This window comes from Kogia breviceps, chromosome 1 (assembly GCF_026419965.1).
Source record: "Kogia breviceps isolate mKogBre1 chromosome 1, mKogBre1 haplotype 1, whole genome shotgun sequence".
In the NCBI taxonomy this organism is placed as follows: domain Eukaryota; kingdom Metazoa; phylum Chordata; class Mammalia; order Artiodactyla; family Physeteridae; genus Kogia; species Kogia breviceps.
Window position 1 is genome coordinate 41,636,737 of NC_081310.1, and position 23,195 is coordinate 41,659,931.

The 23,195-nt window shown below is 42.9% G+C and overlaps 1 protein-coding gene across 1 annotated transcript in view; it reads right to left on the bottom strand.

Moving 5' to 3' along the window:
• The window catches only part of CACNA1E (calcium voltage-gated channel subunit alpha1 E), a 396,248-nt gene that overhangs the window by 249,531 nt on the left and 123,522 nt on the right, over positions 1-23,195 (bottom strand). The gene's annotated exons all lie outside the window — the stretch shown is intronic.

Genomic DNA, 23,195 nt, shown 5'->3' on the forward strand with positions numbered 1-23,195 from the left:
AAAGTTACACTCTCCCTTATGCCATGTTCTCTTGGTCATGAAAGACCAACACCGACACAATGTGGGAGACGACTATGCAAGGGGGTGAGGAACAGGAGTTGAGGATCGCTCTGCTAGTAAGTGACTGGGCTACGATGGACCCCAGGCAGTCTGGTTCCAGAGTCCAGGATGCTATGTCCTGCTGCCTCTCTGTTAGTCTTATTAAACATGCTCTCTGTTCTCTGATATTCCTTTAAGAATGGGTAACTCTGGGCTTCCCTGGTGGCGCAGTGGTTGAGAGTCCGCCTGCCGATGCAGGGCACATGGGTTTGTGCCCCGGTCCGGGAAGATCCCACATGCCGCGGAGCGGCTGGGCCCGTGAGCCATGGCCGCTGAGCCTGCGCATCCGGAGCCTGTGCTCCGCAACGGGAGAGGCCACAACAGTGAGAGGCCCACGTATCGCAAAAAAAAAAGAATGGGTAACTCAAAAAGACCAGCCTTTGCAGGTCAGAACTCAGCATGGGTTCCTCTGCTTGGTGTTATCGTGTCCATACGCTTTTGCAGCTGCTGTTAAGCACTGCAGCTTGCCCAGAAACTGAGCTTTTCAGAACACAGGACTGGAACTGTTCATTAGCTAATTAGGCTGTTCTTAACTAATCTGGGATATGAGCATCAATTTACTTCTGTTTATGCTTGCAACAATCCTGTTACTACTAAACTAGAAATCATGCCCCTCTCCCCTTTTTTCCCTTTCATTGTCCACCTGACTAATTGGGAGACTCATAACTCCTCCAACCTCTAGCTTCTAAAATCCTCTCCTTAGAAATTCCCTCCATCTTTTTTTAGGTGTATCTTTTTTTTTTTTTTTTTTTTTTTTTTTTTTTTTTTTTTTTTTTTTTTTTTTTTTTTGCGGTACGCGGGCCTCTCACTGCTGTGGCCTCTCCCGTTGCGGAGCACAGGCCTCCGGACGCGCAGGCTCAGCGGCCATGACTCACGGGCCCAGCTGCTTTGAAGCATGTGGGATCTTCCCGGACCGGGGCACGAACCCGTGTCCCCTGCATCGGCAGGCGGACTCTCAACCACTGCGCCACCAGGGAAGCCCTTTAGGTGTATCTTGAACTGCTATTATTATGGCAATGGAATGTTGAGTATAAAGCCTCAGCTCCTTTCAAAGTGAAATGTTAATATTTTTGACTAAAACCATGTTAAATCTTAGGACCCCTAGGACCTTATAAACATTCTTGAAATATTTGCCTGCCCTCCTAAAATCTCCCCCTTTTCATATCCGCCATTCATTCATCAGCTTGTTCAATATTCATCAAATATTGCTGAATGACTTCTAAGTGCTATGCACGTGAAGGAATAAAAACAATCCTATATAAAATCCTATAACATACTGTGTGCCATAGAGTATGGAGACCATGGTGGTGAACACAGGAGAAATCAGGTGAGGCAACAGGAAATTCCTGATGACGAAGCACCCAGTCGAAGACCTCTGATGTTTATTGTGTGTATGTGCATAGTTATGGTCAACTCCACAAGGTATGTAGGAAACGTGTTTACGTTAAGGTGGGTTTTGTGAAGATCCTCCATTTCCCTCGTCATAAACAGCCTCTAACTATGCATTGTGTCACCAGCACATCATAACCACACAGCAGGTATTCACTGAGTATCTGTTGGTGGTCGTGATAAGGAGGATGGAGGCCAAACAGGGACTAAATAGAGAACACTTTTATTTATTGTAAGACTGGGGACCTGAAATCAGAAATCTTGGTTTCTAATTTCACCTCTGTCCTATCTGAGCTTAAGACCCCTGGTCAAATAACACAGCTTCACCGCACACCACTTCTTACCTACGGCAACTGAGAGCAAAGTCTAGACTCTCCATCAGTCTTCTACAGAGCAAAGGTAAATTTTAACAGGAGTTTTATCCATTAAGTAATGTAATGGTTTTATATCTAATATTCAGAGGTTATTGACCTGAGGAAGGATTTCTATTAACTAAGAAGAAAGCTTAACAGTTTTTTCAGGTTGCTTTTATTCAGCTCAAGGAAAGCTTCAGTGGGACTCGTAGGACACATGCAGTTGAGCGGCTCATGCAGAATTAGTAATGTTAAAGGACCACTGGAGAAGGAGAAAGAGATGGGGAATGATACATTCTTCCTCCCATGAAGGTTACCCTTGGACAAAGATTGGATCAACTCAGCATTTCTTCATTTGGCCTTAAGAGCATCCTTGAAACATTTGCCTGCCTTTTAAAATTCTTCCCCCTTTTCCTATCTGCCATCCAGTTATTTCACTCATTAGCTTGTTCCATCATTCATCTGTTTTTCAGCAATATGTGCTGAATGACTACTAAGTGCCAGGGACACAAGGAGTTCAGATAAGGATAAGATATAACCCCTGCCCTCAAACCCTCAGCAAGCAACCAATCTAGTGGAGGAGACACTAATGTCAATCATGGGAGTTAAGTTCCAAGTGAGCCTAGCCAAGGAGGAAGGGAAGAATGGAGGGAAATGAAATTAGCCAAAGGCATGGCAAGCATGGTGTAACAACAGGCAAAAGAGCACGTTCAAAAGGAAGGAGGCATGAAATGCATAAAACTCAAGGAACTGTAAGTAGTCCAGTATAACTGGAGGGCAGGCTGCATACGGTCAGGTTAGGAAGGATCTTGAAATGGCTCTTGTACTCTGCTACAGATAACAGCTAACGACTAAAGGGCTTTAAGCAAAGAGTTGCATAATCATATTGCATTTTGAAAATCCATGGTGATCCTCTTCTGCAAGATCTTTTTTCAAAATTCAGCAGAAGTCTTTTCAGATTAACATGATACCATTGACCAGATTTCATTTTGTAGATTCTTAGGGGTTTACAATTCAGTTTGCTTTATATTGGGTGATATCCTCCACTTTACTGACTGAATACCCTTCTCCACATTCTCTTTGGCAACCCCTTATCCATCTTCAACAACAACCAAAAACATCATCTCTCCTGTGATTTTTTTCTTCCCCCAAACATAGTCATCTTCTCTTTCCTCCATGCTCCTAGGATACCTTCTATAGAGCATGACTGCACTGATGCATTCTGGTTACTTCTTACAAGTCTCTCTCTTCCTAGCCTCTGGGTCCGTCCCATGAAGGCAGAAACTTGCATTTAATTTACATATATTACAAGCTCATTTTTCTCATCAGTATTTGATCGAACACTTGCTCTGTGACAAACTCTGTGCTGGACACTGGTTTTTAATACAGTACTACTGAATGAAGGAAAATTTTCTCATGCAGTATATGTGTTTGTGATGTATAGGTATATGGAAATTAAAAACTGATTCCCTTAAAGCAAAAGTTAATGTCTTCTTCAGTACTCTGAACATGAGAAATTACGAACAACTGATTTTCTTTAAAACTTATTAACTAAGTTACATATTTGTGATCACACCCTATGACAAAGCAGAAAAAGTTGAAATGGTCTCGAGCACCAATACCTAAAAATCTACAATGTTGAGCTGGTAGGGTGGGAACCAAGTGGCCAACATCCAGAAACCCACATTTTTTTAAATTACAAAAGAAAGCACCAGGATAGAGGTTTCTATCCAAAGACTGCTACATGACCTTCTGCAGACCAAGTGGAATGTAACTTTTTGCTGTCTTTTCATTCATTCACCATGTATTTTTTTGTGCCTGTTATCAGCCAGCTCTGTTGTTAACTCTGGGAAAAATGTTAATTGCCATTTTTTAATGAATTTAACACATTTCAACTACCATGTTAAGTGCTTCGTGTGTATTAATTCAATAATCCTCACACTAACCCTATGAAGTAGGTCGCCGCTTATTTGGGTAAATTACTTAACCTCTCTGTGCCTCAGTTTTTTCATCTATGAAATGGCGATAATAATACATATCATAGGGTTGTTGAGGAATTAGATGAGTTTACACATGTAAAGTGTGAACTTAGGATAATGCCTGACATATGCTATACTTTCAAATATTAACTAAGTGTCACCACCATCACCACCTGGTTGTGAACATGAGAAAACTGAGGATCGGTGAGATTAGAATAAGTTGTCCCAGCTTCTCTCTCTCAGACAGGCATACGGCACACACACTATGGCCTCTTCTTTCCAATTCCTAGAAATCATTTTACAAATACATATAATAACCACACTGGAAAGCAAGAAGGGAAATAGGCCTTTGGTCAACTAGAGATTGTAATGAATGCCCTTAGGACAGAAAATAGATGCAATTTGATTTTTAAAAGAAAACCACAGGGCTTCCCTGGTGGCGCAGTGGTTGAGAATCCGCCTGCCGATGCAGGAGACACGGGTTCATGCCCTGGTCCGGGAAGATCCCACATGCCGCGGAGCAACTAAGCCCGTGAGCCATGGCCGCTAGGCCTGCGCATCCGGAGCCTGTGCTCCGCAACGGGAGAGGCCACAACAGTGAGAGGCCCGCACACCGCAAAAAAAATAAAATAAAATAAATTAAAAAATAAATAAAAGAAATAAAAGAAAACCACAGCTCCCAGACCTGAGAGGAGGATGCCACTTCCATAAATGCAGGCTCGCTCCATAAGTGCTCCTGTCTGCAGGTGGTGGACATCGGAGCCCAGAGGGATCCGGGGTGACCAACAGGGTGACAGTGAGTAGAGTAGCAGTTAAGATCAAGTACACATTTTACTCTCTCCTCCTTACCCTTCTTTCCCTTCCTTACCTCCTTGGACCAGGAAGCAATACAAGAATGTCTGCCTATAAGCCAGGGCAATGGGCATGGAAGTTGGGTGAGAAAGTGGGGCAGTGCCCTTTGTGCCTTTCCATGCCTGAAAGGGACAGGCGACTGGCCATCAGAGCGACCCACCCAGCAGCAGGTTGCATCCCTCCACATTCTCACTAGACTTTTAGCCTCTGAGCCTCATAGTCTAACGTCCCTTCAAGCAGTTTGCACAAACAGATATGACAGGTGACGTTACAATCAAGAACCACAAAATACTTGAGGCAATTCAACACCACAAAGTGAGGAAACAAATTCAACAAAGAACTTACACTCAGTGAGAATGAATACATATAATTACTAGCTTAGGGGAAAGTGTGAGACCATTACAAGCATTTAAAAAAATTGCTAGAGATAGGGCAAATAAAGATTTCAATAACTGAAAAAGTTTTAAGTGGCTAAATAAACTGAATGGCAAGATAGACAGTTGAATTAGAGACCTGGAAAATAAAACTGAGCAGTGTTCCCAGAAATCAACACAAAGCAATAAAAAGATGAAAAAAGCAAAGTTAAGAGATATAGAGGATATACAGAAAAGTCCCAACGTTATATATAACGAATGCTAGAAATGAATAGATAAAATGGAGAGAAAGCAATATTAAAAAGAGAGAGAAAAGGAAGGAGCAATTTGAAGGAAGGAAAAAACAATTCAAAAGTACTTCCCAGAATTAAACAATAAAGATATGAATCTCTGGATTGAAAGGGTCCCCAAAACCGGCATGAAAGATAAAAATAAATAAATAAAAACCATCATGTAAAGCACATATTAGTGAAATTTTACACCACCAAAAATAAGGGGAAAATGCTAAAACTGTGTAAAGAAATAATCAAGTTGATATTAGAACTGTCATCAACTACATGGGATAAAAGACAATGGTAGGAAGGTTTAAAATTTTAAAGGTAATCGTGTGTGTGTGTGTGTGTGTGTGTGTGTATGCATGTGTGTGTGTGTGTGTGTGTGTGTGTGTGTGTGTTGAAATGGAATTGAACCTTCTTGTAAAGAAGAAATTTTGGTTGCATTTTGTTCAAAACCTGTTAGAAATCTCTTTAGTAGCTACCCTTTAATATTAAGGATACCCTTAAATTAATATTAATATTAAGCTACCTTTAAATATTTAACACATATTTATGCTAGTGATATATAAAGATGTAACTTTTACATCTTCTTGATTTTCCTTTTATCAGAATGGAACAGTCATCACTGTCCCCTTTAATGCTTTTACCTTAATGATTTTTTAAAAACCGTTATACTTCTTTTTATTGAGACTTTCTTTTCATTGACATTGTCTAGCATATTTTTTACCACCCTTTCTATTTTCAATTTATTTAGTTAAATCTTTTAAACATGAGTTAAAATTAAATTAAATCACAGGGTTTATATTTTACAAAGGAAGTTTAATATATTTACATTTGTTCTGATTGCTATTAAGCTAGGACTTATTTCTAAATTCATATTTTCTGTTTGTCTTATTGTTTCATTTCTCTCCTTTCTTGCTTCTTGATAGACTTTCTGGATTTTCTTTATTACCTTTTTTCTTTACTGGTTCTATTTGTCTACAGCTTCTATTTCAATTTAGGGAATACCAGACCTTGCTGGCTGTGATTAAGAATTATGTGTACCTCGCAACTCCATGAATTTCCATTCCATAGGCTTCTTAATTTAGTAAAAACTTTATTTCTACAATAACACCAACATTATACCAAAATCATATGCATATTATCACTCCAAAATAAATGTTTCTTTTTTAATAAGAAAAATGGTTATAATTTTTTAATTATTTAAAAACAAGGTGCGGGCTTCCCTGGTGGCGTAGTGGTTGAGAATCTGCCTGCCGATGCAGGGGACACAGGTTCGTGCCCCGGCCCGGGAAGATCCCACATGCCGCGGAGCGGCTGGACGCGTGAGCCATGGCTGCTGAGCCTGCACGTCCGGAGCCTGTGCTCCGCAACGGGAGAGACCACAACAGTGAGAGGCCTGCGTACCGCAAAAAAAAAAAAAAAAAAAAAACAAGGTGCAATTTTTCATTTTACTATACTCCAATAAAAATTAATTTAAAAAACTGTACGTACTCTAAAAGTTTATTGTTAATGCTAAACTTTTTTTTTTTTTTTTTTTTTTTTTTTTTTTTGCGGTACGCGGGCCTCTCACTGTTGTGGCCTCTCCCGTTGCGGAGCGCAGGCTCCGGACGCGCAGGCTCAGCGGCCATGGCTCACGGGCTTAGTTGCTCCGCGGCATGTGGGATCTTCCCGGACCAGGGCACGAACCCGTGTCTCCTGCATCGGCAGGCGGATTCTCAACCACTGCGCCACCAGGGAAGCCCAATGCTAAACTTTTAAAATGAATTTTCAATAGCATTCACAATAATTTCAGTGTTTAACCTTCTAAAGAATGAACTTCCAAATCCTTTGAGTTTATAAATTAAATGAAAATACTGAGCTATTGGTGAAATTAATTTAACTGTTATTCTTTACTTACTTTATTGTTTTTTGTTTGTTTGTTTTTTTGTGGTACGCGAGCCTCTCACTGTTGCGGCCTCTCCCGTTGTGGAGCACAGGCTCTGGACGCACAGGCTCAGCGGCCATGGCTCATGGTCCCAGCCGCTCCACAGCATGTGGGATCTTCCCGGACCGGGGCACAAACCCGTGTCCCCTGCATTAGCAGGCAGATTCTCAACCACTGCGCCACCAGGGAAGCCCTTTACTTACTTTATAAAGGGTATCTACAATAACATATAGTGTTATAACAAATATCTGTCTTGATGGTGAAGCTTTAAAAATATTCCCTTCAGTATCAGAAATAAGATATGAATGCCTTCTATTACTGCCATTATTCAACATTTTCCTAGAAGTTCTAGCTAGTGTAATAAGATAAGAAAAATTATAAAGAGTGCGTGAAATGGAAAGAAAGATATAATAACACCTATCTTCAGCTGATGTAATGTTCTACATAGATAATCTAACAGAATGTCAATTAAAGAAAGGGTTTGACATGACTAGAGGGTATACTACCAACAAACAAAAATAGTAACATTCCTATACACTAGCAATGTTTGATTAGAAATGAAAACAATATTAATTCATTCACAAGAACAGTAAAATTATAGGGTACATACAAATAACTCTAATAAGAGATGTACAAGTCCTAAATAGAGAAATTTCCAAAACTCTTATAAGACCTAAAATATATCCCAAATAAACAAAGACATATTGGTAAGACTCAATATTATAAAAATGTCAATTTTCCTCAACTTATTCAGTAAATACACTGCATTTCCAAACAAAATCTTAAGATTTTCACGTTAATTCCAAATTTGTATGAAACTATAATGTCCAAGATTAGCCAATTTTAAAGACAAATGGAGAAGGGATGATTAGCACTGTCAGTTACCAAAGAGCATTATAAATACATAGTCATTAATAGGACAAATAATAACTGATGGGCTAGAACAGAGAGCCTAAAAACAAACAATGCATATATAGGAACCTGGCAAGTAAACAGAAGTGACATCAGCAGTCAGTGGGCAAAAGATGTACTATTCACTAAATGAAGTTGGAAACCTATGGAAAAACATATAGGTATATTCATACTTCACATAATACAAAAATAAATTCAAGAAGGATTAGAACATAAATATGACAAGCATAATTTTAAAATAGTACTAGAAAATATAGGGGAATATCTTTATGACCTTCCTGAAAAAAGCCCAAATGACCAATAAACATACTGCCATATCTTCATCAGTCTTTCATTTTACTTATACACTGCCTCTGTCTCAACTCCCTAAAATAAAATGTGGAGTCTGACTGCCTAAGAAAAAAAATGAACTGTTTAGGTAACAAAATTATTTTTTCTTAGCTGGCTTCCAAAGATCAGGGTATATTCAGGAGTCCCAATTTTTCCCTATAAAATGACTAAAACTGAGAGGGTTTGTAGGTAGAGAATGTCACTCTTCTACAAGCTAGGCATCAGTCCTACTGTCTCAGGCACACAAATATTTAATGACAGTTTTCAAAGATAAGGAAGAGCTATAAAATGAATGATAACCAGGTGTTCTCTGTCTTCAGTGAAGGAGATATATGAGGAAACTGAATTAGCGTGGCAGCAGAAAGTAACTAGGTTAAGACTCTGGGTTAAGAAAAAAAATGTCCCTTGACTAGGAAGGTCTGAAATACTGTATCGCAAAGGGAGGAAGGCAACATACTCCCTTTTTTTCAAATGCTTTGAAAATCAAATTAACCATTCATCTTAGGAAGAGTGAATAGCTGGTAAATTTAAAGGCGATAAACTTCAGTTCCCTGATTAATCTGACCAAAACCAGAACCACTGATCTAGAAGGACTGAAATGCATACATACACAGAGAACCTTGCTTTCCTGGGAGAAGCTCCAACCCTCTCACCTTTGCTAGAACACAGAGAGGAAGACCACATGCAGTCTGTTCTGCCCCTGGGGGATGGTCTGTACCATCCCCTCCACAGAGCCAGGGAGAAGCCTCTGACCTTTTGTAGGAGGCGCTGATCTCACACACACACACACACACATACACACACATCCTGTTGCCCCACCATATGGGCCATGAATCATCCACAAAGCTTCTGAATCAATTACTCATCCAAACGAAAGACCAAACACTTTGCTAATTGTCCAGGAAGGAGGGGTGAAGGGGGAAGGGAGACTGATGGAAGGAAAAGGAATCTGAGCCAATCTGACAATTGGCAGTATTAATACTTTATTTATTTTAAAGAAAAAACAACAAAAAACAAAGAGAAAGAAAATAGCTTCCTCTAAGTTAACTGGATAACTAATATGGGATACGGAGCTGAAAGAGAAGAGGCCCTCCCCCCAGAGTCCGGATCAAAGCACTCCACCCCATGGGACCCCATTCTCCACCTTTAGCTTCCCCACCCTCAGCTGGACTAACAGCTCAGCACCCACACACACCACTACTGGGCCTAAGGTTCAGCCACGGCCTGCATTTTTACTCCTGCTGCATGGGCTGAGGATGAGAAAACACATCAGGGCTATGAAACTGGAGTTCAAGGCTTCAGCTGGGTCCGTGTTTCCCTCCCCACCCTCCCCACTCAGCTCCATGGGCAGACCCTTGCTTTTCACCTCCTTATTCATCCCACTTTTGCTGGGCATTTATTATGAGTCTGAGAAAACCCAAGTCACCCTAGGGAAGAAGGAAGGAGTACATGTCCCACCCTCAATCTCAATGCAGAGACAAGAGGGCCACAGGAGTAACGAAAGAGGAAACACAGCACCTGCTGATGAAGCGAAAAATGCAGCTAAGTGCTTAGGGAGCCTGGAGAAGGGGGTCTATCTTGCTGAGGAGTCAGGTCTTGAGCTGGTTCCCACAGAACATCATGGCACGCAGGATATAAACAAAGCAGGGTGACAGCAAGTGAAGGAATACAGAAAGAAGCTTTGAGATGAGAAAGGCACCTCCGAATCTGGCCCTGCTGGGGTGAAGGAGCCTTCGGTGACAGTAATGACACAAGAGAGGCAATGGGCACGAGGCGGGGAGGAGATTCAGCTGATGGGTGTCCGGATGCAATGCTAAAGAGTTTCTTTTCTTCTTTTCCATACCAAAGAGGAAAGAAAAGTTTGTCAGAAGGTCCTGATCAGGAGAGCGGTATACAGAAAGAAATGATTCAAATGCACGTGTGAGGACAGAGGAGAGCTGGGGCAAACCTGCGGCCAGAAGTCAAGTTATGATGGCCTTGCAGGGCAGGGACTCATTGATGACAATCCCAATGAGGGGAGAGATGACAGAAACAGGCAGGAGGAAAATAAGGTCTTGGGTTGATGAAGACATCAAACGTAACAGAAATGTCTACATGACGGGAAGGCTAATAAAACCCAAATAAATTCTCAAACTTGTAAGTTCCTTAGAGATCATTTAAAGGAATGGTCCCAAAATGTGGGTCACAGGCTCCTTTGATAAAAGCTATGGACCCTTTTCCTGGGGGAAAATGCTCATATATATTAACTTATTATATGATTTTAGGTGATGCAAGACTCCCTAAAGCCCATCCATCCAAACTTTCCAGGCTGCAGCTGGGGTTGTGGCTCTGAAGGGTCTGGTGGTGCCTGGAGCAGATCCTAGTATTCCTGACATGTGTCAAGGTCATTTCCTTGTAACCACACAGACTACTGACACCACTGATAGAAATGGTGATGCTGGAAAAGGTGTCATTTTGTAGGAAATAACTTAATCAAAGATAAAAATCAAGGAGGTAGAAAAAAATAAATAAAAACTGTGTTGTGAGAAGTTACCTTTCTGGAATGTCTCTGAACTCAGTTTTAAAAAATCACCCTTTTTTCAAATCCCTTGATGTTTGTTTTTGCTTTTGTTTTTAATACACAATTAAATTTGGAGGAGATGTGCCCTTCAAAAATCATCAAAGAGGCTCTCCTTCCTCCCTCCTTTCACATAAATACAGGGAAGATATTCTCAGCTTACCCCATTGGGAAATGGGTCTGCCCTCAAATAGCAGACCATGAGTGAAATAAAGGCTGAGGCGCTGTCCTTGCTGTGACAAATTCATTTTCAAATGTCCATCTAAGCCCGGCATTTGCATTCCAGAAATGATGACCTGTGGGAGTTTACTCCCAGGAAATTCTAAGGGTTGGGTCCTCCTGGCAAAGACAAAACCAAACCGGTCAGGGTTGGGGGCTGAAGATGCCACTGAGGTGGAGAGAAGGAAAGAGACATCGCCTTGTAGCAGTTTACAGAAAGGCAGGGAAACCCACCCCTAGAACAAGCTATGGTAATATTATAAACCAATGTTACATCAACTAAAAATAAATTCTTTAGGCCTTCCCTGGTGGCGCAGTGGTTGAGAGTCCGCCTGCCGATGCAGGGGACACGGGTTCGTGCCCCGGTCCGAGAAGATCCCACGTGCCGCGGAGCGGCTGGGCCCGTGAGCCATGGCCGCTGAACCTGCGCGTCCGGAGCCTGTGCCCCGCAACGGGAGAGGCCACAGCAGTGAGAGGCCCCCGTACCGCAAAAAATAATAATAATAATGTAAAAGATTCTTTAAAAAAGGAAAGAAAAGGCTTTTAAATCCTTTTAACAAAATCCCTGATAAAGAAAAACAGCTACTAAGAGAACACAACTGTCATGCTGTTTGCATTTAAGAGTTCTCCTTAGGATAATACATGATATGGTGGATACAGATGAAAGTATAGATGCAGATGTACTTTGACACAACATCAGGCAAGAATATATATGACACATCGGCAGGCACACATATGGGCAGATCATAAACCATAAGCCTGTGCCTATCTTCTTCAAAAGCTGTACAATTTGATTCTTATTCTTCTCTTCTTTTCCATTTCACCTCTCCAGCCCAGCAGTGCCCAGGAGCACCATCAAACTTTAATGGGCTCCCTCCTCTGCAGCACCACGGCCTGAATATAGATAAACTGCATAAGGGGCCTCCACGACTCCTCCTACTGATGCACGGAAGTCAGGAGGAAGGTAGACGGGAAAAGGCGGCAGCAGCAAGGAAGGTACCAGACACTCTCACATATGTCATTGCATTTAATCTCCTCAACACTTCTGGAAGGCTAATATTGCTCTCTTTGTAGAGCAGAAGATTAAGACTCAGGATGGTTACAAACTAGCCCTACATCATACCAAAAATAAGGACAGGTACTAAGAACGGATCAGTTTTGATCTGGATGGGCTTTGCACTACAACAAACAATTTCTCACCAGCACTGACTCAGTTTGACAGTCAAATTGTCAGTGATACAATAAGTCTTAAAAATCAACTATAGGGGCTTCCCTGGTGGCGCACGGTTGAGAGTCCGCCTGCCGATGCACGGGACATGGGTTTGCGCCCCGGTCCGGGAAGATCCCGCATGCCGCGGAGCGGCTGGGCCCGTGAGCCATGGCCGCTGAGCCTGCGCGTCCGGAGCCTGCTGTATGTGTATTCATGCTTACAGCCTGCAAAGGAGTGGGGGAAGTGATCGGGAATAAAACAAAAAAGATGAAAAGTAGTATCTCCACCATAAGACTTAATAATTTGGTTGACAATTATAAGAAACTGATTATAAGATTCTGATCAATACAGAAAAAGATAAGGAAAAAAACATGAAAAAGAATAAGGTCTAATGAATAGCAAATACTGTATAAATGAAAGCAGATAAATCATTCATTATAATAAATGTTAATGTTTTGTGTTCTTTCAAAAGGGGAAAACTCAGCTGTATAATCAGAAAGCAACACACACACACAAAAACAGAACTATCATGAGATACTGACTCCAATTTACTTGTTGTAGTCATGCATAGTTCACTAGTAAACATCTGACTTCTCAACCTTCTTTGTGCAAACTAAGGATAGAAAAGACATTAGTAAACTAAGAAGCTGGTTTTCCCTCTGACACTGACTCCTGATCCTCTGTCCTACCGGCCACAGAGTTTGGAGTTTGACAGATGTTAACCAGCAGTGATATCCAGGCCAACATGGACATTTTATAAATAGCCTCAGCTGGCTGACTACCTCTGGGTTTTGTCATCTTGAAGAGAAAAAAACAACACTAAAATAAAATAAAATGAAATAAACTACTTGCTTCTCATCCTTATCTTCAAAGCCTGATCGAAAGAGGTGGCAAAAAGTGTTCAAGGGCTGCTGACACCGGCTTCTAGTATAGGTGCCAACAGTAGCATTAGAGCAAAATGAAACCAAATTCCCAATGACCTTCCATCTCCTCCTGATTTAACTCTATCACTGTCCCTATTACTACTCACAACTATGCCGTGTACAGAGTAAGCACTTAAGAAAAGGTGGGTAGACAGAGAGACGGAAAGCTGAATGGACAGAACAGATTTATTTGCAAACTTTCCTCCTGATCAAATGGTTTGAGCACAAATTAAAACTATCTGTATACAGATGCTATCTCTGTATTAGACTGACACTCCTTGAGGGCAGATATCTTATTACTTATCTTTTTCGTCCAAATACTTAGTAAAATGTTTTATACATGCATAGGAAATATTGCTTGAATCAATGGGTATTACTAATAATTAGAAGAAAACATTTATTATTATATTTATACAGATAGTGGTATCGCTATCTGTCCAACAATTTACATACATTTTCTTTTTTAACGTTCATATAGACAATGAAGAGGTCACTACCTGTCCTCCAAAATTGATGCTCACCTTTCCACAGGGTAGTGTTGTTGCTAGGAAGCAGCTGCCCAATTAGAGTTTAGATCTTCTAGTCTCCTTTGCACCTAGGTTGAGTCACGTGGCTGGTCCTTGCCAATGAGATGTTAGTAGAAATTATGTGTGTCTCTTCTATGCCAATGAATGTAAAAAGTGACTGTGCCTTCTTCATACTCTTTCTGTTTCTATTGGGATGTAAACCATGAGAACCTGGAAGATGGCAGAGGCACCAGACAGAAGGAGACTGGGTCTCTAAATCACAAAGTGAGTGAAAGCCAAGAGCACACTGACCTATTCAAGGAGACAGAGATAAATCTGTTGTGCTAACCCACTGAAATATAGGGGGATGTTTCTTAGAGCAAGTAGTGGTACTCAGTCTAGCACATAAATCTTGCAACAGAGGTATTTTAGACTTAAAAAACAACAATAACAACAAGGTTCCAACAGGCTAAATAACTTGCTCAAAGTCACACCCGAATGGCAAAGCTGAAGTTCAATTTCAGGTCTGCCTAAACCTAAAGTCCTTCGTCTTTCCATTAAGGTATGATTTGATGTTGGTAATGGATGGGTACACATCTACGAAACAACCACTTCTCCCCTACCAAGTGCAGTAGAGGCAACACCAGGCTAAGCTTCCTTATTCCTCCCTAAGCCTGGATTGATGGTAAGTTCCATGAGGAAATGGACCATAACAGTTATATTACTGATATAGTCAGCATCCAATATAGTGCATGGCATTCCATATTTACTTAATAAATAATGCATGATGGTTTGTTAGATGGATGAGTGGATGGATAGGTGCATAGGTGGATGGGTAGGTGGGTGGGTAGATGGATGGATAAGTGGATGGGTAGACAAATGGATGGATGGATGGATGGATGGATGGATGGACGGACGGACGGGGAAGAAGTATCACTAGGAGAAATCTGGTGGAAAAAGGACTAACAATCTTTTTCCCCCCATCCCACATCCTATTGCAGCAAGAGCCAAGGATGCTGAGAGTCCTTATATATACTATTATACCTTCTTTCCCTGTTCAGTTCCCCACAAAGTCTCTCTCAGCCTTGCTATGAATCCATAAACTTTCATTGGTGAATTTCAGGGAACAGATTTAAAGAGCTAACATTGTGCTCCTTTATCAAACAGTAATCAAATCAAGATCTATAGTCAACCTGAAAATGCTTGAGCAAAAAGACATTTTCTTTTAGGACAGTAATACAAGGTGTATATACACACAGGGTCAAGAAAAGATGGGCAAGCAACCACCAAAAAAGACTTAACTATCCACGTTACCTTGGATCAACGGTGAAAGACAAAGAATCCAAAGGCTAACTATGGAATACCTAATCTTGGATACAGATCTGGGTATCACTGGCCCAACTTACATCTTTCCCTTCTAGCCACTCCTAGAGACTGAACCACCCGACCAGAACTAGGCTGTGTCCTGATCACACTGTGCTGAGCTGCCTTATGTACAGATATACATACATATGTATTCTACTCCAATCAAACCATTTCGTTCATGAGTGCACGCACTGGGTCTAACTTCCACTTCTACTTCCCCTCCATATCTATACTGCCAGACTGAATACAAGAAATTATAAGCCTGACCAAAATCAGGTGTTATAGCTATAGGCAAGTAACCTCCCAACCAGAGACAAGGGTACTAGGCATACACTAGAGTTCAAGCTCTCAAAGCCCTCTCTGGGCCTCAGCCCCTTCGTCTGTAACAATGGGTCAGCCATTCTTACCCTTTCAAGTGTGAGGCTCCTTTTTTAATGTCAAGAGTCCAAGACCCACTTTGACCCTCCCAGAGGAGTTATTTTCGTTAATATAGCCCCATTACAACTCTGTCAGACAGATGTTATTATCCATCACCACCTCCCCTTTTTTATAGAGATGAAGACATTGAGACTTACAGAAGCTGGATCATTTGCCTACAACCACAGAACTAGTAAACAGCGGAGCAGAAACAGGAATTCAGGTTTGCTTGTCTACAGAGCCCAAACTGTTAACCGCTATGCTATACTCTGGCTAAATGAGAAAAACAATGCCACCATTTCTTCAAGAATGCTTCTAAATCTGTTTATATCTAATAAATTACAATGGCACCCGCACACATTTTAGAAAAATGATACTGTGGTACCTATTTGTGGGAAACACTATTCAGGAAACAGCCAATGCTAGGTGCAGCTGTGGAGCTGCATGTCCTCTGCAATAATGCCAGGGGTCTCTTAAGGTGTATTCTTAAGATATATTCCTGCTTTAACTTTCTACCTGTGGTCCTAAAATTTGAATTCCTGGGTGACTTCAAGGTGCTTAGCTTTAGTTTGGTCTCAGGTCAATCACAGCTGGTGGGGAGCTGAAGTACTCATGGAAATTCCTCCTCCTTTATTTTCAGTAGTAGCTGTTCAAACTGTGAGCTATCAGATTCCCAGTAGGGAGAACCCTCCTCATATATGGATTTGTTTGCTGGAGAAGAGGGGTTGAACGTCAGACTAACTCTACAGACAGAGCTCTAAGAAGGAGTCTGTCAGAACTAGCAACACATACAGACACACACACACACACACAAATACACCACCTTCTATGGCACCTGTCCTCAACTCACCCAGTCTTTTATTTTGACCCAGGGTGAAAAATGAAAACAGAGAAAGGTTAGGGAGAGTATGAAGAGAACAAAGCAAGAGCAGGGAGGAGGAAGCTGGACATTAAAGAGCTGGCTGCACGCATGTGAAGAGAGGATGTGAATTTAAGTACTCAGTGGGAAAGCCTGGGGTAAGTAGTGAACACCTCCCATCGCTAGCACAAGAGCCCAGCTGTGAAGCCTCCATCCGGGTGACCTGTCTCTAAAACAGAGAACACAACACTTACTCAGAAAATGAACCGGGAGGGAGGCCTCCATTTCCTTTTTCCAAATGAGAAGTGGGAAGAGGGTGAATTACAGAGCGCTTTGAGCTCCCCCCGGAAGGGGCCCCTATATCACAAAATGGTATATTTATCATGGTTATTAACCAGAGTTCAACTTGCATCCAGATGCAGCATCATGATGTGTCATGGGCTTAGAAAGCAGGAAAAAGAGAAACATCCCATAAACAAGCATGTGGGTTGGCTTGCTCTTCTGACTATTGTTCTATCAGAAAAAGAAAAATCATAATAATCATATAGCAGTTTTCTCAGAAAAGCATTTTTAAAATAATTTCTCTGCTGAACATCAAAAATAAAAGCCCACACACTCATCAATCCTTACCCATTATTTGAATCAGTAGGAGATGCTGAGAGTGTGAACCCAGAAGGCAGCACTATGTCTTTACTCTGGGCAGGGTTAACAGATTTTTAGCATAGGATGGGCTAGATCCTAAGGTCTAGAGACTGGGTTTTGGTACAGTTCCAACAGGTTAAACAAAATTATAGTTGAGGGCCAGTGTTGGAAGGAGGAGGCAAGAGGAAAGAGAAAGGGACTCTTCGAAAACATTAATTCTATCCTAATTCTGAGCAGACTTGGAATCATTCCGGGAAGTTCTATTTTCTCAGCGAACATCACCCATCCCCAGTCATTTTCTGCAAATACGTCTACTTCCCTGCTTCAAACCAGTCAATGGCCTCCCATTGAACATCCTTGGTGATGCCAATGAGACCCTGAATGATGTGGCTCCTCCCCCTCTCCAACTCCCCTCAGGTTACTGTCACCTCAGACACTACAGGTTGGGCTCCACTGGCCTTTCTGTTTCCCAGAGCTGCCAGGCCCTCTCCCACCTCCAGCCCTACCCTCCACCTAAACCCTCCTCGTCCTGCCCCCTTCCCTCTCGTCGTCTTCTCCTAGCCAAAGGCTACTCCATCTCCAGGTTTCAAGATTAACATCAACTTCTTGACCTCCTTCCCCTCAGATTAGGTTAGAGTCCCAATTTCAAACCCTCCCGGCACTGTTAACACTTCTCCTTTGCAGCACTTTATACACCATTGCATTTAAATTTAATTTACTATCTGTCTTCTCTGCTAGACAGCAAGCTCTAAGACAACAGAAACTCTATCTCCATCCAGGGCTGTACCCCTTGTAGTCAGCACGATATTTGGAACATAAGAGGTCCTCAACTAAAACTGGCTGCCTCTAGCCTTCCCTCTCCCTTGTCGTCTCCTGGCTCCTCCTATGTCTTTCCCCATAATTCAAAGTTTCAGATATGGGGGCTAGGGATGCTTAGCTCTGAGTGGGCCGGGGCCAGGAGATACATCATTCTGGTTATCACCCCTCACCCAGAGTTTTGATTAAGACCCAACAGCAAAGATACCCCACACCAGTTCTGTTTCAGCTTCAGCTCTCCATGGCCACTCATGTGGTCCTAGACTAAGGAACGACTCCTCAAGGACTGGCCCTAGAGGGCTGATGGGGGAGGAGGTGAGACGCATGGAACCGCCCACAGTGACGTAAATCATGAGACTTCACCGCAAATGTCATCTGAAGTGTGAAGCAGCCACACCTGTCACTCTGCCCCCCAGTCACTGTCCCAGAGTTTGAGGCCAGGGAGAAAAGCCATGACCTTGAGCCCCTTTCCTAACCATTCTGTCACCAAGGTCCAGGCTCCTGACAGAACAGTGGCAGCCGAGACGGAAGGAAATGAAAGACAAGGGGAAGGACATCAGAACTCAGCCTTTCCTGTCAACTCTCCTCAGAGCGAGGGCTAGAGTTCTGTGCACGATACTCCTGATGCGACATTCCTCCTTGGGGGGGAAAAGGGCATCCTCTTCAGCCTTCCTCTGTAGCACTCAGAGCCTTCTGACTTGTGTGTGTTTGTGTGAAGCGGGAGGCCAGAAGATGAAGACACAGACAGGGAATATTAAAAAAATAAAAGTAAGACTATGGAAAAATGTAACATTTTCATTGCTGATAAGGCTAAAAATGAAGGCCCCTGTTTCCCCTTTTACTTGGAATTTCTTTGCTGCTGTTGATAATAACCGTAGAGGAATTTGACTAGTTCTGATAAAATTAGATACTTCTAAAAGGAAATAGGATATATCTCACGTTCAGACTAAACTTCTGCCTTGAAGCAAAATGACAATGAATGGGAAATTTTTAAATCAGTCACAGCCTTGGAATTTGCAGTAAGTTGCAGTGAAACCTGTTTTTGTAGTTGCAACTTTTATGGAGGTAAATGACTATTCTGAATGAGCTACAGAACTACAGTATTTTGAATATTTTTAAACATCTTTTTCAAAAGGCACTCAAGGTGCTTCATGTGTTTTGTTTTGTTTTTTGCGGTACACGGGCCTCTCACTTGCTGTGGCCTCTCCTGCTGCGGAGCACAGGCTCCGGACGCGCAGGCTCAGCGGCCAGGGCTCACGGGCCCAGCCGCTCCGCGGCATGTGGGATCTTCCCGGACTGGGGCACGAACCTGTGTCCCCTGCATCGGCAGGCAGATTCTCAACCACTACGCCACCAGGGAAGCCCCTCTTTATGTGTATTTTAACATTTATCTTCACAATATCACTGGGCGGGCAAGTATTTCTGCTCACTGCTTTCGTATTTTGCTTCATTGTCTTCCCAAACACTTTTGCTGAGGCAGCTGTGCTGTATAGTAGACACCTCGTGGGCTTTAGAACTGCTAATAATACAATGAAAATGCCGATCCTTCCCTTTAGTAAGTGTTTGGCCCTGAGCACGTGACTTAGCCTCTGAGTTTTGAATTCCTCATCCGCAAATCAGAGATAATATTTGCCTCGATTTATGTTTCTATACTTAAAATGATATATGCAAGTGCTGACAATAGTATATGAAGGCTTCCACATTTAAAATAAGACATGTGAGCTCCTGGTAAAATGCGAGCCATCATCACCACTGTATTTGTTTGTCACAAGACCTGGTGAGGTAGCTCGTGCAGGTGCTACCTTCATTTCATAAATGAGGTTTCATGAGGAAAGCTGAGATGGTTTAGGTATCACCTAGTATCACACTGAGGTATCAGAGAGAGAATGTATATTAGGGTCAGAACCAAGACGCAGGGCCCCTGAAATCATTTAGTCCACTAAACTAAATTCTGTTTCCATGTAAGTTGCATACACACACACACACATATATATTGCAATATATATATATATTCCAGCCAACCAATTACAAAAATCATTTATTTCTTAACACCCCAGTTTAATGGCCTGAACACAATCAAGAAGCATCAGATTCTCACTGCCGGTGAGTGGAGAGCATAGCTGCAGCCAAGTCCTGGATTTGGAGTTAACAAACCAGTATCTGAGTCCCCGCTCACCACGTTCCAGCTCTAAGACCCTGGACACGTGGCTTAGCCACTTGGGCCTCAGTTTTCTCTTCTGGGAAAAATAATAAATACAGAAAGTGGGACAAATTTATCATTCCCCCAGGTCTAAAATTCATTGGTTAAGTTTTAGTAACCTTAGACTTAACCTTCCTTTATATGTCCTCCTTAAGCCCCACATACCCTCGTTTTCCTTTCAGCATCTGCACTGCTCCCTGTGGTAACCACTCTGCACTCCTCACATCTGCTATTTTCTGACTTCAGGGAATCATACATTGAATAGTACTGTTGCATTTCGCGTTTCACACTGAACTGTGGACTATATTTACAGTACAGACAGAAGTGCACAAAAGCTCTATCCAAAGGAGGAAACGTGTATCACCCACAGAATGGAAATGTAAACACTCCCTTTAATTCTCAAGTCTCCCTTGTAAATTTAGAGAATGAACATTTATGCTATAGCCATCTCTGCTTTGCAATCCTGCCTTGGAATTTTCACCCCTGCTGCTCTCTTCCACATACAGTCATGCACATGCCTAAGACTGTATGAACTTAACAGCCTTCCAATGGCAGCTCCAGGCCCAGGGCGGTGGTCTGGCTTAGAAAGCATCTGGCCATCATTTCTTCCCCTTTGAAAAATGCTCTGAAACCAACCCACCCAGGGGGTCTGGACCTTCCTCCACTTGCTCTGGCTTTCCTTCTTCCTTGTTGACACCAAGAGCAATTCAGGCCCCCACTCAGTTCTCTCCAGTTTGAGCTTCTATCAGTCAACGGAGGTGACAAGAAGCAATGTTTCAGGAAAGAGAAACCATCCCAACAGCAATGTCTTACACCCAGAACACAGTAAGTAGTCAATAAATACCTGTAGAATGAATCAACGATGACTCTCAATACAGAAAAAGGATAGAGTACATATGTAAGAAGAAATGATCTCCCACCCAAGGAGCAGCCCCAGCTCAGCTGCCTGTCAACTACTACCTGGGACTCTCATCTGGGGTCTCCCTGAAAGAACTGGGTCTATCATTAGCTCAGAGTGAAGAAGAGACCTCCAAGCTCCACATTTTGCCTTCTGCCTACCTCTCCACTGAATCCAAATTCCATATCCTAACTCTATCTTTTCCATCATGCACCCATCTGGAGGGAAATGGAATTAAAAGAGAACTAATGTTCTGACAAACAGAGATGCTGCAAGTAGCAGCTGTGTTCCCCCAAAGTGAAGCTAGAAATGAACGAGGAACTGGTGAGGAGGTGGAGGTCTTTCAGACAAGCAGCCACCAACTCTGCTGGGAGAGAGAACTTGAGAAGCAGTCAGAGCTTAAGGACTAGCGAAGCACCCCAACGTCAGCATGAAGGCACCGAAGACCTGGCCTCCTTCTACGGACTCGGGTCTTCTGAGTAGCTCCCAGCCCCCCATATCACCTCACTCAGCCTCAGTTTCCCCGTCTCTGAAAGGACAAGCTCCAATGTCTTTACCCAGCCCTTCCCTGCTCCCCACCTTCCCTGCTTCGCCCACTTAGAGCAGAGAGGATGAGTAAAAGACAGGTCTGTAAAATCTCGCCAGGCTCACTGGCACGGAGATGCTATATAAATACCAAGTGTTATCATACTATCACCACAGAGATTTAAATTGGGCTGGGGGCCCCGGGGCTGCGTTCACAACACCTCCCGCACATTCTCAGCACTGGAGAGACGGTGCTGGAGAAGGAAAACTGTGCTTTCCTCGATCTTTAGCTGCTCGGGAAACTCGTGTATATTAGGGCAGCCTCCTTACAGAAACCCTCTAAAAATACCTACCGATGTATATTTAGCTCCAGATACCGTCCTCCTACCAACAGGCTCTGCTTGTGTCACTGGTGAGAAGCTGGGGACATCCAATAGCAGCTCGCAGCTCTTCTGCAGCATCTCCTCGGGCTCTTCTCCTCCCCGTTCCCTTTTCTCTTCATCCTTCTTTTCCCTGCTGGGTGATGCACCTCCTCCCAAACTGCAACTAAGGGTATGGCCATGGCTTCCCTCTCCTTTCCATGCCCTTTCCTCAGAGTTAATTCCAGGATGACAAAGACCTGTGCAGCGTCCAGCACTGAGTTAGAACTAATCATTCCACCCCTGTTCAGTGCCTTCAGTGGCTCCCCACTGCCTTCTGGCTACGGTACAAGCTCCTCCTCATGGCCTCGGCTGGCCCCTGCTGACCTCTCTGGGAGCATCGCTCACTATTCCACTGGCCAGCTCCCCAGAAGCGTGCTCTCTCTCAGCTTCAAGGATTTGTATGTAGCATTCTTTCTCCCAGAAAAGCTCTTCTCCTTCCTTGTCTAAGTCCTAACGGCCTACCCTCACATCCCAGTTTCAATGTTACTTCCTACAGGAAGTTTGCCCCGGTCCCCAGAGCTAGGTTGGATGCCCTTCTTCTGGGTTTTCATGACCTGCGGCCTCCTGGTGGGGACACTCAGCCTTGCCCCACCCACATCTAGCACAGTGCCTGGCACATTGTGGGTCGTCAGCAATTTCCCTTGAAGGGAGACAATGTCCCCTTCAGGACTTGAAGGAAGACAGAGGGACAGGTGATCACCTGGGCCCTGGGGTGATGGTCTTGGTAGAGGAAGGAGGCAGAGCCCCAGGCTCAGATACACGTGCCCACTCTTCAGATTTTGTACCCATGTTCTTGCAGTTAAGAAAATAGTCAAAACAGGTCATCTCCCACAGAAAAGCTGGCAAAACTGATAGTAAAGCATGTTCTGAGCAATAGGTATAAATATGGATACAGATATAGATAGAAATGTAGTCTTTGCAATATGGCTCAATAGATGGAGGCTTTCATTACATGGCAAATGCCAGGTGAGGCATTCTTCTGTTCTTTCTGCTTCTTTCTCCATACGCCTCCCCCAACCCATAGCCACCTCTAGGAAGTTGGGTCTTCAATATTCAGCCCTGACCCCAACCCTGCACCCATCATCCAGGAAGCAATTCCCGAAAGGTAACACTGCGAACCTAGTAAATAGGCCCAAATGATATGAA